The sequence below is a fragment of the Coffea eugenioides genome, unplaced genomic scaffold (assembly GCF_003713205.1).
Source record: "Coffea eugenioides isolate CCC68of unplaced genomic scaffold, Ceug_1.0 ScVebR1_1029;HRSCAF=1815, whole genome shotgun sequence".
Lineage (NCBI taxonomy): Eukaryota > Viridiplantae > Streptophyta > Magnoliopsida > Gentianales > Rubiaceae > Coffea > Coffea eugenioides.
In genome coordinates this window covers 9165-20191 of record NW_020861399.1, presented here as the reverse complement: position 1 = coordinate 20191, position 11027 = coordinate 9165, and the positions used below count along the sequence as shown (strand labels likewise).

The following is an 11027-nucleotide window of genomic DNA, read 5'->3' as shown; positions in this document are numbered from 1 at the left end:
AAAAGATTTTTGAGATACTTTACACTAGCATTTTCAAATGGATTTTTCATTCTTTTTTTTTTCATTTTTTTTTTCACATTGTAGGATCTGCCCAAGAATCAAGTAACATTTGTAATTTTTCAAAATTTATTAGACCCAAAAATATTATCAGATATAGGAAAAATATTTTTTTACCTTGTTAAAACAACTTTTATAAATGCAGGGGAGAGGGAAAAAATAAAAGCAAAATACCCAGAGTTAGTAAGCAAAACTGCAAAATCGGTATGCATGTCCTATGGGGGAATCCTTTTATGCCAAGGGTTGGCCTAGTATGAAAAATGCAATCCTCTGGGGTAGGCACCATACAATACCTGATGGATCCGATCGACTTATTGAGATTCAATGAAAAGACAATTTTGAAAAAACTGGATAATTGGAGTGACAAGAGACAATTTGTCCTAACAAAATGAGGACAAAGTCCGAATGGATTGATTGCTTTGATTGACACATAAAATGATATCAAAATCAATTTAGTGTGTAAAACTTACTTTTGAAAGGATTGAAATGTCTCGACTAGTTTCTTCGGTGAACCATAGATCGAAACTTTAAAATAGAATAAATAGGTTAAATGAATCGAATGAAATTGATGGTTAGTTCAAAAATTGACTGGATTATCCTGAAAGTGAATAAAATCGATCCAATGGATTGGAAGAAATTGAGAATTTATTCAAAAAAATAAATTTGATTAAATGAATAATGAATTGAATGGAATTGATGATTAATTCAAAATTGATTGTATTGTCCTAAAAATGAATAAATTCGTCAAATGGATTGGATAGAATTGACAGTTTATTCAAAAATCGACTGGATCACTGACCAAATGAACAGAATGAAATTGATGATTTATCCAAAATGAAATTGAATGAAAATGAAATTAAAAATGAGCAAAATTGTAAGGATCGAATGATCTATAAAAAAATCGATTCAATCATCTTAGATGTAAAAATGGAATGAATGAAATTGATGATTTATCAAAATCGATGGAATTGTCTGCCCATTGGTAGTTTCAAAAAATTCATTGTGATTCATTAGTCTATGAGCCTTCGGAAATCAAGATTTGACCTTAACATACTTATCATCTCAACAATGAGGAACTTGTGAATTTCTTCAACTTAATGTCCTTTACGCAAGGAATTTTTACCAATTCTGATAAAATGGCCAAAAAAGTGATTATTAAAGGCTCATATTCTAATGCGTAAAAACTGTTCCATCATTCTCAATGCCGTCGCACAAAAGGGATCGAATCTTACCTTACCTTGTGCACTACCCCTTTGGATGGTACAGAAAATATAAACGTGCAAATCTCATTGGATTACATATCCGAGACAAAAGGTGACTTATTCCTACCGTGGGATTCCCTATGCGGCATTCCCTCTATGGTTAATGCATGATGACAATTTATTAAAGCATATTAAATATAGAATGAAATAATTGAAATGTGACCTAAAAGTGCCCCCTTTAAATGCCGGGGTAAGCCTAAAATGATGTGCAGTACATATGCATATGCAATTGACTAAAATTTAAACATGCTTGATATAAGAGGTGGTCTTATCTTAAACGAGTACCATGTTAGGACTCTTATTTCTAAAGTTTGTGTATGCAGAAAAAGGAAAAACAAGGAGAGGTTAGTTCAACAAGTAACATATAACACGTTGTGACAATAAATGATACAAGAATGAAAGGTAAATAAAGCAAAGAAAGAGGGGTGAAATCCCTCCCCTCGTGCTTAGTGCTCCTAATTGGATAGGTTGACTCTATCCTAGGTAATTTCTAATATGGATGTATGAGGTTTGGCTTACTAATGCATCTAGACTCGATAAGGTTTCAGGCTCCCAAACCTTCAGACCAAAAAGTTAAGGGTCATCAATCCCAAAACCTTCGGTCGGTGGCTTGAGTGATCCCTTAGGCATCGCTATGGGCGCAGAGCACACCATCCGCCTACCTAAGGAAATCGATCCTAATCCTACAAGGAGATGTGGGATGGCGCCCACGAGAAAAATAAAAATAGGGTAAAAATAATGCATGCACGTATGAAGTGCTTCCTTTTGAGGGGAGAGATTATAATTAAAACACGTGTGGAGGCTCTACGGTGATATTTTCCCCCACCCAAATGCAAAGCGCGATACGAATAAATAAATAAATAAGCCATTCATCACATACACGCAAGACGAGGAACGATTACGAGTGTGAAATGCAAAACATCCTAAAAAAGAAAAATGCAACCTAAAACATCCAAATATGATAAATATAAGGGTTAAAAAGAGAAAAGACGACTAAGCCAAGTGCTTGGACTCTCTAACCTCCCCAGTGGAGTCGCCAAGTTGTCGCGCCCCATTTTTCGCGATGGGAAATAAAAGGTGTTTATAAAAAGATGTGATTTATTAATAATAAATGAAAAAGGACCTAGAATGGGACTTTAAAAAATGCGACAATTTGGGTCCAAAATTTAGTCTAAAAGGGTTTTGAAGAAAAATTAGGAGTCGCCACTTGGTATGGAGTTTTGGTGTACCAAGTCACCAAAAAAAATATTTTTTTTGACAAAAATAAAATAAATCAAAACCCTTTTTGACAACTCCAGGTCTTTGAAAGCAAGAGAAAATAGGTTCGGGAGTCACGGTTGAAGAAAGGGAAGGCAAAGGTTTAATTGACTCAAACCTAAGGCACCCTTTCAACCTAGTCTAAGCTAGTTGCGAGGTTTAGTCAAAATTTTCCTAATCTAACCCTTAATTTTATCACGTTTGGATGTTTCCTACATGGATGCAAATCTAAATTTATAAAAATATCGAAAGGGACACAATGTTCATTCAAGGGTTTAATTGAACCAATCGCATTAATTGCGAAGGCCAAAATGATTCCTTGAAAGTGTCACGAGTATGCGAATGATGAAATTAAAATAAAAGAAAAGAAATTAAATTATGTACATATATAAGTGATCAAAGAAAAAGGGAATGCAACATAAAGGGTACGGGAGGTAAAAACTCGTGACATAATTTTCTTATACATGGATTAATAGGGTATTTAAACTAAAAAGTTATAATCACCCATTTCCCATGTTTGAAAAATAATTCTCCTAATATGAACAAGCAAATGAACTAATTTAAATGAAATGCAATTCTAAATGACATGATTAGCACCTATAGAGGGTAGGAGATAATATAATAGGGAATATCATACAAATGAGAAAAGATCCTAAAAATGAAAATATGCATGAAAATGTAGTGAATAGCACACAAAGATGAATCTAGCGCAAGACGACCTAAAAGGGTCTAGCGTTGGACTAGCCCATCTCTAAGAATCTTTACTAGCATTGGACTAGCAAGTAAACGGAGGGAGAAGCCACAACTAGCGTTGGACTAGTGTGGCGACGTCATGCATTAACAATTCATAGTGAAGCAAATAAAGCATAAATTAAAACAAATAAACACATAAGAGCACGTAGCACATAACACGTAAGCATAATATCTATATGCCAAAATCCTAAGAAAAGCGGACAAAACACATAACACATAAGCCACATAAACACGCAACCTATCTATTACATCGGGGAGCGCCTAACTACAATCTAAAAGGGGAAATAAAATAAAACAAATCTAATTATCCTATCTATTACATTTTTGAGGTATTTAAATGCCTCTCAAATAATTATAAAATTAACTAAACAAGTATAAGAAAATTTAAATGAACATTCAAATCAAATAAACAAAGCATATAAAAATATATAAACATATAGGAGCACGTAAGAGCACATAAGAGCACGTAATTGACATTGAAATAATAATAATGAGGTACCTCCCTTTTGAAGTGGTGACTAAACGGAGTCAAATTGCCCTATTTATACTCAAAATGAACAAAAGAATCACGGCACCAATTTAATTGAAAAATAATAATAACAAAAATACTAAATTCACACTAATATGTCAAACGTAAAGAAATTTAAGAACATCTAAAAATTACAAGTTAAGTATATTCAAAAGTAGCATAATTAGCTATTAAAGAAAAGAAACAATCATAATAAAGAGAGTCAAAATGCATCAGGGACTGAATTGCAAAAATTAAAAAATTTCTGGGGACAGAAATTATTTTTTCCAAAGTTCAGGGATCAAAATTAAATGAAAGATAAAATTTAGGGGGACCGAAGTGAAATTAACTTAAGGACCTACATGAAACAAAATTAAAATATTCTGGGCTGAAGTGAAACTACTCCAAAGATCAAGGGCTAAAGTGCAAATTTCGATTTCTGATTTGGGCAAGGAAAGGCCATCGGGCCATCATTTTATTTCTTTGGGCCGAACACTGCCTAAGCCCAGCTGAAAGTCCAAGCCAAACGAGCAGGCTAGCCCATCTTTTTATCACTCAAGCCCAACAAAAACAATGCATGAGCTCTGACCTTCTAGCCCAACAGAAACCCAAAAGAAAAAATAAACTAAAGCCCATCCCCAAAACCTAACAAAATAACTCTTGGCCCATCAGAAAAAAAAACATTAGCCCAATTTCATTTCTTTTTTTCTTCTTTCTTTCTTTTCTTCCTTCCCCAATCGTTTCTTCTCTTCTTCTTTCCAGGCGAGCTGAAGCTCCTCGCAGCTGGTGGCCATGTCAGCCGCCGCCGCCGCCGCCGCCGCCACCGCGGACTGCCGTCGGTCGCCGGCGAACTTTTTTTCCGGTCACAAAAAATTATCAAAATATACACCCCAACTCGATTTTTCGCGTAGATTCCAATTTTGGGCTTAGTTTTAACAAAAAAGGAATCGAAAGTGGCCAAAATGACAAGAAATCAGTCCAGTTTTGATTTTTCAAAACAACATACCCTTCACCAAAAATCATAAAAATTATGCCACAACACTCTTGCATCTCCTACAATACAAATATGATTTTATTTTGACAAGAAACAACATAAAATGGACAAAATAAAGCAAAACAGCCCCTAAAATTCTTTTTGGCATTTTTTCAAACAATTAACATGCATTCACAAGAAACATTTCCTTTTCCTTTATTTGGTTCATGCTATTTCCCAAATTTCAGCAATACCACAACAACAATGCAAAGTAGCAAGCAGAAACGAAAGAAAACTAAACAATGAAGCATTGATTTAATGTGACAAAAAAAAAAACTAAAAGTATACCTCAATAAATATGAAAATCTTTCGGTTGAAGTTTTGATGAAATTTCCAAGCCTTGACCGATAGCTGCCTTTTCCCTTTTTTTGTGTTTGGATTTTGTGGAAGAAAATGTGTAGAGGGAGCCCCTTTTTTTGTTCCTCTTGTCTTTTTTCTTCTGCCCAAGTCCGAGAGAGGGAGAGGGTGAGGTGAGGAGCTTTTCTTTTTTTTTTCTTTTTTTTTCGGTTGAGACCAAAGAAAGAGCCAACAGCCCCCCCTTTTTTTTTTGTGTGTTTTTCTGTTCTTGTTCTGCGAGGGAGAGAGCCGAGAGTTGTCTGGGAGCTAGAGTGCTTTTTTTTCTTCTTGTTGTGGCTTGTCTTTTTGGTCTCCTGAAACTAGAGAGAGCCGAGGGATGTATTTTTGGGGGAGGAAGAGTGGAGAATTTTTTTCTTTTTGGCCTGTCCTGTTGTGTCCTCTGGGAGAGAGCTGAGAGAGGAGATCGAGGAAGTAAAAGGTGGGGAGTTTTGTGTGTTGGATTGCCCAAAATGATGGTTTCTGCGGATGAAAAGAAAGGTCCTTGGCAATTGAGTGTGAAATGGGTTAAATGTATTTGGTGGGGAAAAAAAATGATTAGGATGATTTGATTTCTTGATTTTCTCCTTTTTTCCTTTTTTTTTTTTTGTTGCTAGTTTGCTTTGTTTTTTTTTGTTTTTTTTGTTTTGTTTTTGTTTTTTTTTCTTTTCCTAAAATAAACCTGTAAAAATGAGAAAATTACACATTAAAATGCTAGAAAATAAATAATTCATTAAATAGAAAAATCTTGAGAAAATATTAAAATTTGACAAAAATTTGGTGTCTACACCCATTCCTGATCCTACCAAGTAAGAATTTCATGAAAATACTAAAGTATTTCCATGTAACTGTCATCTTATATGATCCAAGACAAAGAGGACAATCAAATGAACAATATTGCTGGTTGAACGATGTAATGTACAAGACTTATGCAGCAAGAGCCATTGTCCTTGAAGATTTCCATGCAAGCTCTAGCTTGAACAGCATCCAATCTCTTCCAAGAAGATCCCTCATCTTTGATATTGATTGTCTCTCCTTTAGGAGGAACAGATGAAGGAGCACCTTCATCAATGGCCTCGACTGCCTTCCTACTCACAATGCGGTATATTTGTGTCAGGACTTCAGCAAATGCATTTTCCACATTGGTTGCTTCCAGTGCAGATGTCTCCATGAAAAAAGAGGCTCTTCCTCTCTGCTAAAGCTTTACCATCCTCAGTTGAAACTGCTACAAGATGTCGAAGATCATATTTGTTTCCAATGAGCATAACTACAACATTAGGGTCAGTATGATCTCTCAATTCCCTCAACCACCTCTCAACATTCTCAAAGGTAGAACGTCTAGTGACATCATACACGAGTAAAGCACCAACAGCTCCTCTGTAGTAAGCACTGGTAATGGCATGGTACCTGCAGCGGGCAAAGGAAGCATATGAATGCAGAAGTTAAATGCTTTACAATTTATGTATGCAATTCCAACTACTTGTCATAATTCAGAAATGCATTACAGCTCAAGTACTTGATTTCAGCTGTAGTGCATATGAGCTAAATACTCCTTTAACTTCGGCATTAAAAAAAGTTCACAAAAATTAGATTTAAACACAAAAGTTTGCAAGAAATAAGAACAAACAGAAAAAGTGATTAGAGGATGCTATAAAGAAATGCTAATATGATTAAAATTTCTTGGTAGAGATATGGTCTAAACAAAAGTGCAGAGAAAGTATGCATGCTAAAAAATTACACACAACATGGCCTAGGAAGCATATGATGCTGCCACTGAGAAGTTTGTAGTGCTATAGATCATAACCTTCCCAAAACACAGCTCCTCTTTTAGTCCAGCAAGGGCAGTGAATACTAGTCCCTAAGGAGTGAAAGAAGACACGAACAAAGGGCCCCATCAAGAAGCTGCAAAACTAGAAACCATACCAAATAAGCAACAGCTAGGAGTCTACAATCCCATCCAATCATCCATGAAGGCACTCTAATAAAATACTTATTTGCTTCATAAATCAGTAACCATATTACCTTTGAGCAATCCAATAAGTCACATGACTAGATTTCCTCTTCGTAAACCTCCCTATTGGAGCCAAGAAGTTTTGTAACTAATGGAGCAAAATCTGTAATTAATGCAGCTTCTGGGATCCTGGGTTGGGTAAAATTTTAGGAGGATTCAGACAGAGAGGATGGATTTAGTTAAGTAGTGATTAGAACAGAGGGGAATGGGAGGCGATGGCGGTGGCGGTGGCGGTGGCCGTGAAGGAGGGAACGAAACCGGTGAAAACGAGGGAGCACGGGGACGGCATTTTCACACCCCAACGTTCAATTTTAGGATAGCTCCTTTTTTAGTCATTTGCTGTCCGTTTCTTTTATTTGGTTTTTAAGTAAATGGATATACGTGGTTTTTGTGGATAATCCATATAAATCCATTTAATTTAATGGTTTTACTTTGATCAACCATTTAAAATCAATATTATAAATGAATAATCCAAATCCATTTAATTATGATTTATATGGATGGATAAATGGATTTCAATCCAAATTGCCACCTCTACGTTCCCGGCATCTACCCCTCAAGTCAACTGAATGTAACCTAGGGAATTTCACATATATTATAGGGTAAACGGGCCTTTAAAATATACACTTGTTCGGCAAAAGTTTTGTCACTATGGTCAGATCGACTAGTCATACTTCCTCATCATGGCTCCCTCCCAACCCCAAACCGCCCCCAATTTTTATTGTTTTTCGTTTTTCTTTGAAAGGAATCAATTTTTTTTTTCGGAAAAGAAGGAATCAAGTTTCTAATTTCCTAGTGGAGTGTCAAAAGTTAATTCGATATGGTTTCCTTATTAAGGGTCGACCATATATAAAAGGTACAATTTCACATAAATCCACCGAATTTTACGACAATTTCATTGACCTCCCTTCAAAATTATGAGATTCAATCTTATAGATCCGTATCCGCTGAAATCATATCAACTTCAACCTCCAAAAGCAAAACAATAAAGATGCATATCCACTTCAATTCCAAAAATGACTTCGCATCAATAGGAGCAATATTTCACAGCAAGCAGTAGTATCATATTTAGCAAAGTTTGATTCCAAGAAATTAGTTATGGCCTGCACAAGATGCCACGCTTTTTTTATGCTATAAGGGTCCTCTTGTTACATGATCTTGAACCTTAGAGTGGCAATTCATTGATGTAGAATTATTAGCAATTAGCTCAGATCAAGCCCTAAAAAATTTTCTGGTCTTACAATAATTGCTGGTCTGATTTGATTGTCCTGCATGATTATCTTGATATGTGTTGGCATCTTTAACCTATCCATAAGCATTTTCTGGTCCATGTATGGTCATGACAATTTTTCTTGACGTAAATTATTTTTTGTTATTCTTGCAGCTTTTGACATAATTTTCTGGGATGCACGAAATATAAACATTTTCCTTTTTGAAGATCTACTGTCTAGTATTTATGGTTGAAAGCTAGGAGGGAGAATGACTGATTTTGGCAGCTAAGATAAAGAAGAATCCAGTTCTCGTAGGATTGCAAGGTTTCTTACGCTGAGATCTAAGATATGATTAAAGAGGAGGGTTTGGATAGGGATGGTCTTTGGGTAAAAGGGATACTTACATTCCAATATGTGTATATATGCACTAATGGCTGTAAGTACATTAAACATGATACATATATATTAATTTGAAAATCAATTGATACAGTATATTAGAAAGATAGAATTATAGTTTTGGTCCTCAATATTTGACTGGTGTGCTATATTGGTTCTTAATGTTCTTCTTAAGTAAATCTAGTCCTTAAAGTTTTTAATTTTAGGCATCTTTAAAGCAACAAATGGAAATATGAGAATGAATTTGCTCCTTTGATCTCTAATATTTTGATTTTGAATCATTATATTCTCCTAAATTTCGAACAGTAACATTAAAGGTTTTAGAATGAAATGAGATGTAAATTAGAAAGAAATTGTATTAGATGAGTAATAAGAATTTAGATTAAATTTATGTTTCTTCTTTTTTTTCTTAGTTAATTTAGTCGTGTCACTAAAATACAATTAAGTAAATTAAGTGATAAAGATAAAGAGTTAATCGTAGGTCTATTTATTCACTCTAGAATTTAGTGTCAGTGATTTGCTTAGATAGTGTTTGTTTGCCAGAAAAAAGGAAGGAAAGTGATGAAAATAACTTTTGCTGCAAGTTTTGAATGTTTGTTTGTCAAGAAACTTATAGGACCATCACATAAATTTTTTCCATAACCGCTCATTTTCTTATCTAAATTTTTTCAACTAAATAGATTTCTTTTACAACTCCTTTTGTCTAAACTACTTCCTCCATTCTAAGCTTCTACATAAATTAGAATATCTTAGAATTTACAATTCAAACAACCAACTTGAGTTACACATTTTATTCTTATTTTATTTTGACAATTAATGAGTTAGTATTTTATTGAATTTATATGATGTTAGTATTTTTTTTCTTTTACATTTATATGACATTAGTATTAGGGAAAATCGTTTAAAACGTCCATCACATTTTGTAAAATGACTTTTTTCGTCTCTCACTTTTAAAAGTGTAATTTTACGTCTCTTACAAATTCATATTGGTCAAATTTGATACCTACTTAGGTTTCCGACTAGTTTTTGGTTCGAATCCATCACATACTTTGCACGTGATCATTTTTTAAGGGTAAAATTGTCAAATTAATTTTACACAATTCGATCCATAGTCCCTTATATTTCACAAAATGAATTTTTTCATCCCTCATATTTCACAAAATGAATTTTTTTATCCCTCACATTTTACAAAATGAATTTTTTCATCCCTCATTGATCATGTGTATGAATAGTTTTTTTCAAAATCTATATATGTATGTATTTAATTTCATTTGAACAATACAAATAGCACGTGTACGACTACCATTAGCCTATTTAAACGAAATCAAATAATTTCGACATTGTCGAGTGTTTATATCGAATTAAATTTGGATAAAAAAATAATCAAAGAAAAAGTATGATAAAAAGAAGTAAGTGATTGGCACTTTCAAATTTTAAAACAATCACAAAATAAATAATTCAATTGTTGGTCTTAAAGGTGGCGAGTAAAAATGTCAAATTTAAATTGCAATTCATTAGCATGACTATAGAATTCGAATTAGGGCCCATTAATTGGATGGCCTTATTATACAACTCAATAAATAAATTATTGCTAAAAGAGAAAAGGCCACAAATATTGAACAAATTCACATGGTGAAATCAAATAAATATATTCATGGGTTTAAAATAAAATTATTAGTTTTAAACTCATGTATATATCTATTGAATAACATGTATATAATTACAATTAACCTGTTTGGGTGAAATCAAATAGAGATATATTACATGTTATTCGTATTATTCAAGTGAAATTAAATAGATATATACGTGAATTAAAAAAAAACTGTTCATACACATAGTCAATGAGGGATAAAAAATTTTCATTTTATAAAATATGAGGAATGAAAAAATTCATTTTGTACAATGTGAGGGACGAAAAAATTCATTTTACGAAATGTGAGGGATTATGGATCAGATTATAAAATTTGATTTGACAATTTTGCCCCTAAAAAATAATCACGTGCAAGGCACGTGATGGATTCCGACTAAAAACTAGTTGGAAACCTAGGTAGGGACCAAATTTGATCAATATAAATTTGTAAGGGACGTAAAATTATACTTTTAAAAGTGATGGACGAAAAAAGTTATTTTACAAAATGTGAAGGATGTTTTGAATGATTTTCCCTTAGTATTATATATGTGTGTGTGTGAACTTATTATTAAAGAA

The 11027-nt window shown here is 33.6% G+C and overlaps 1 pseudogene; it reads right to left on the bottom strand.

Annotated features, from left to right (window-relative positions):
• Window positions 1-6019: 6019 nt before the first annotated feature.
• LOC113754768 lies at window positions 6020-6633 on the bottom strand (annotated as a pseudogene).
• Window positions 6634-11027: the final 4394 nt, after the last annotated feature.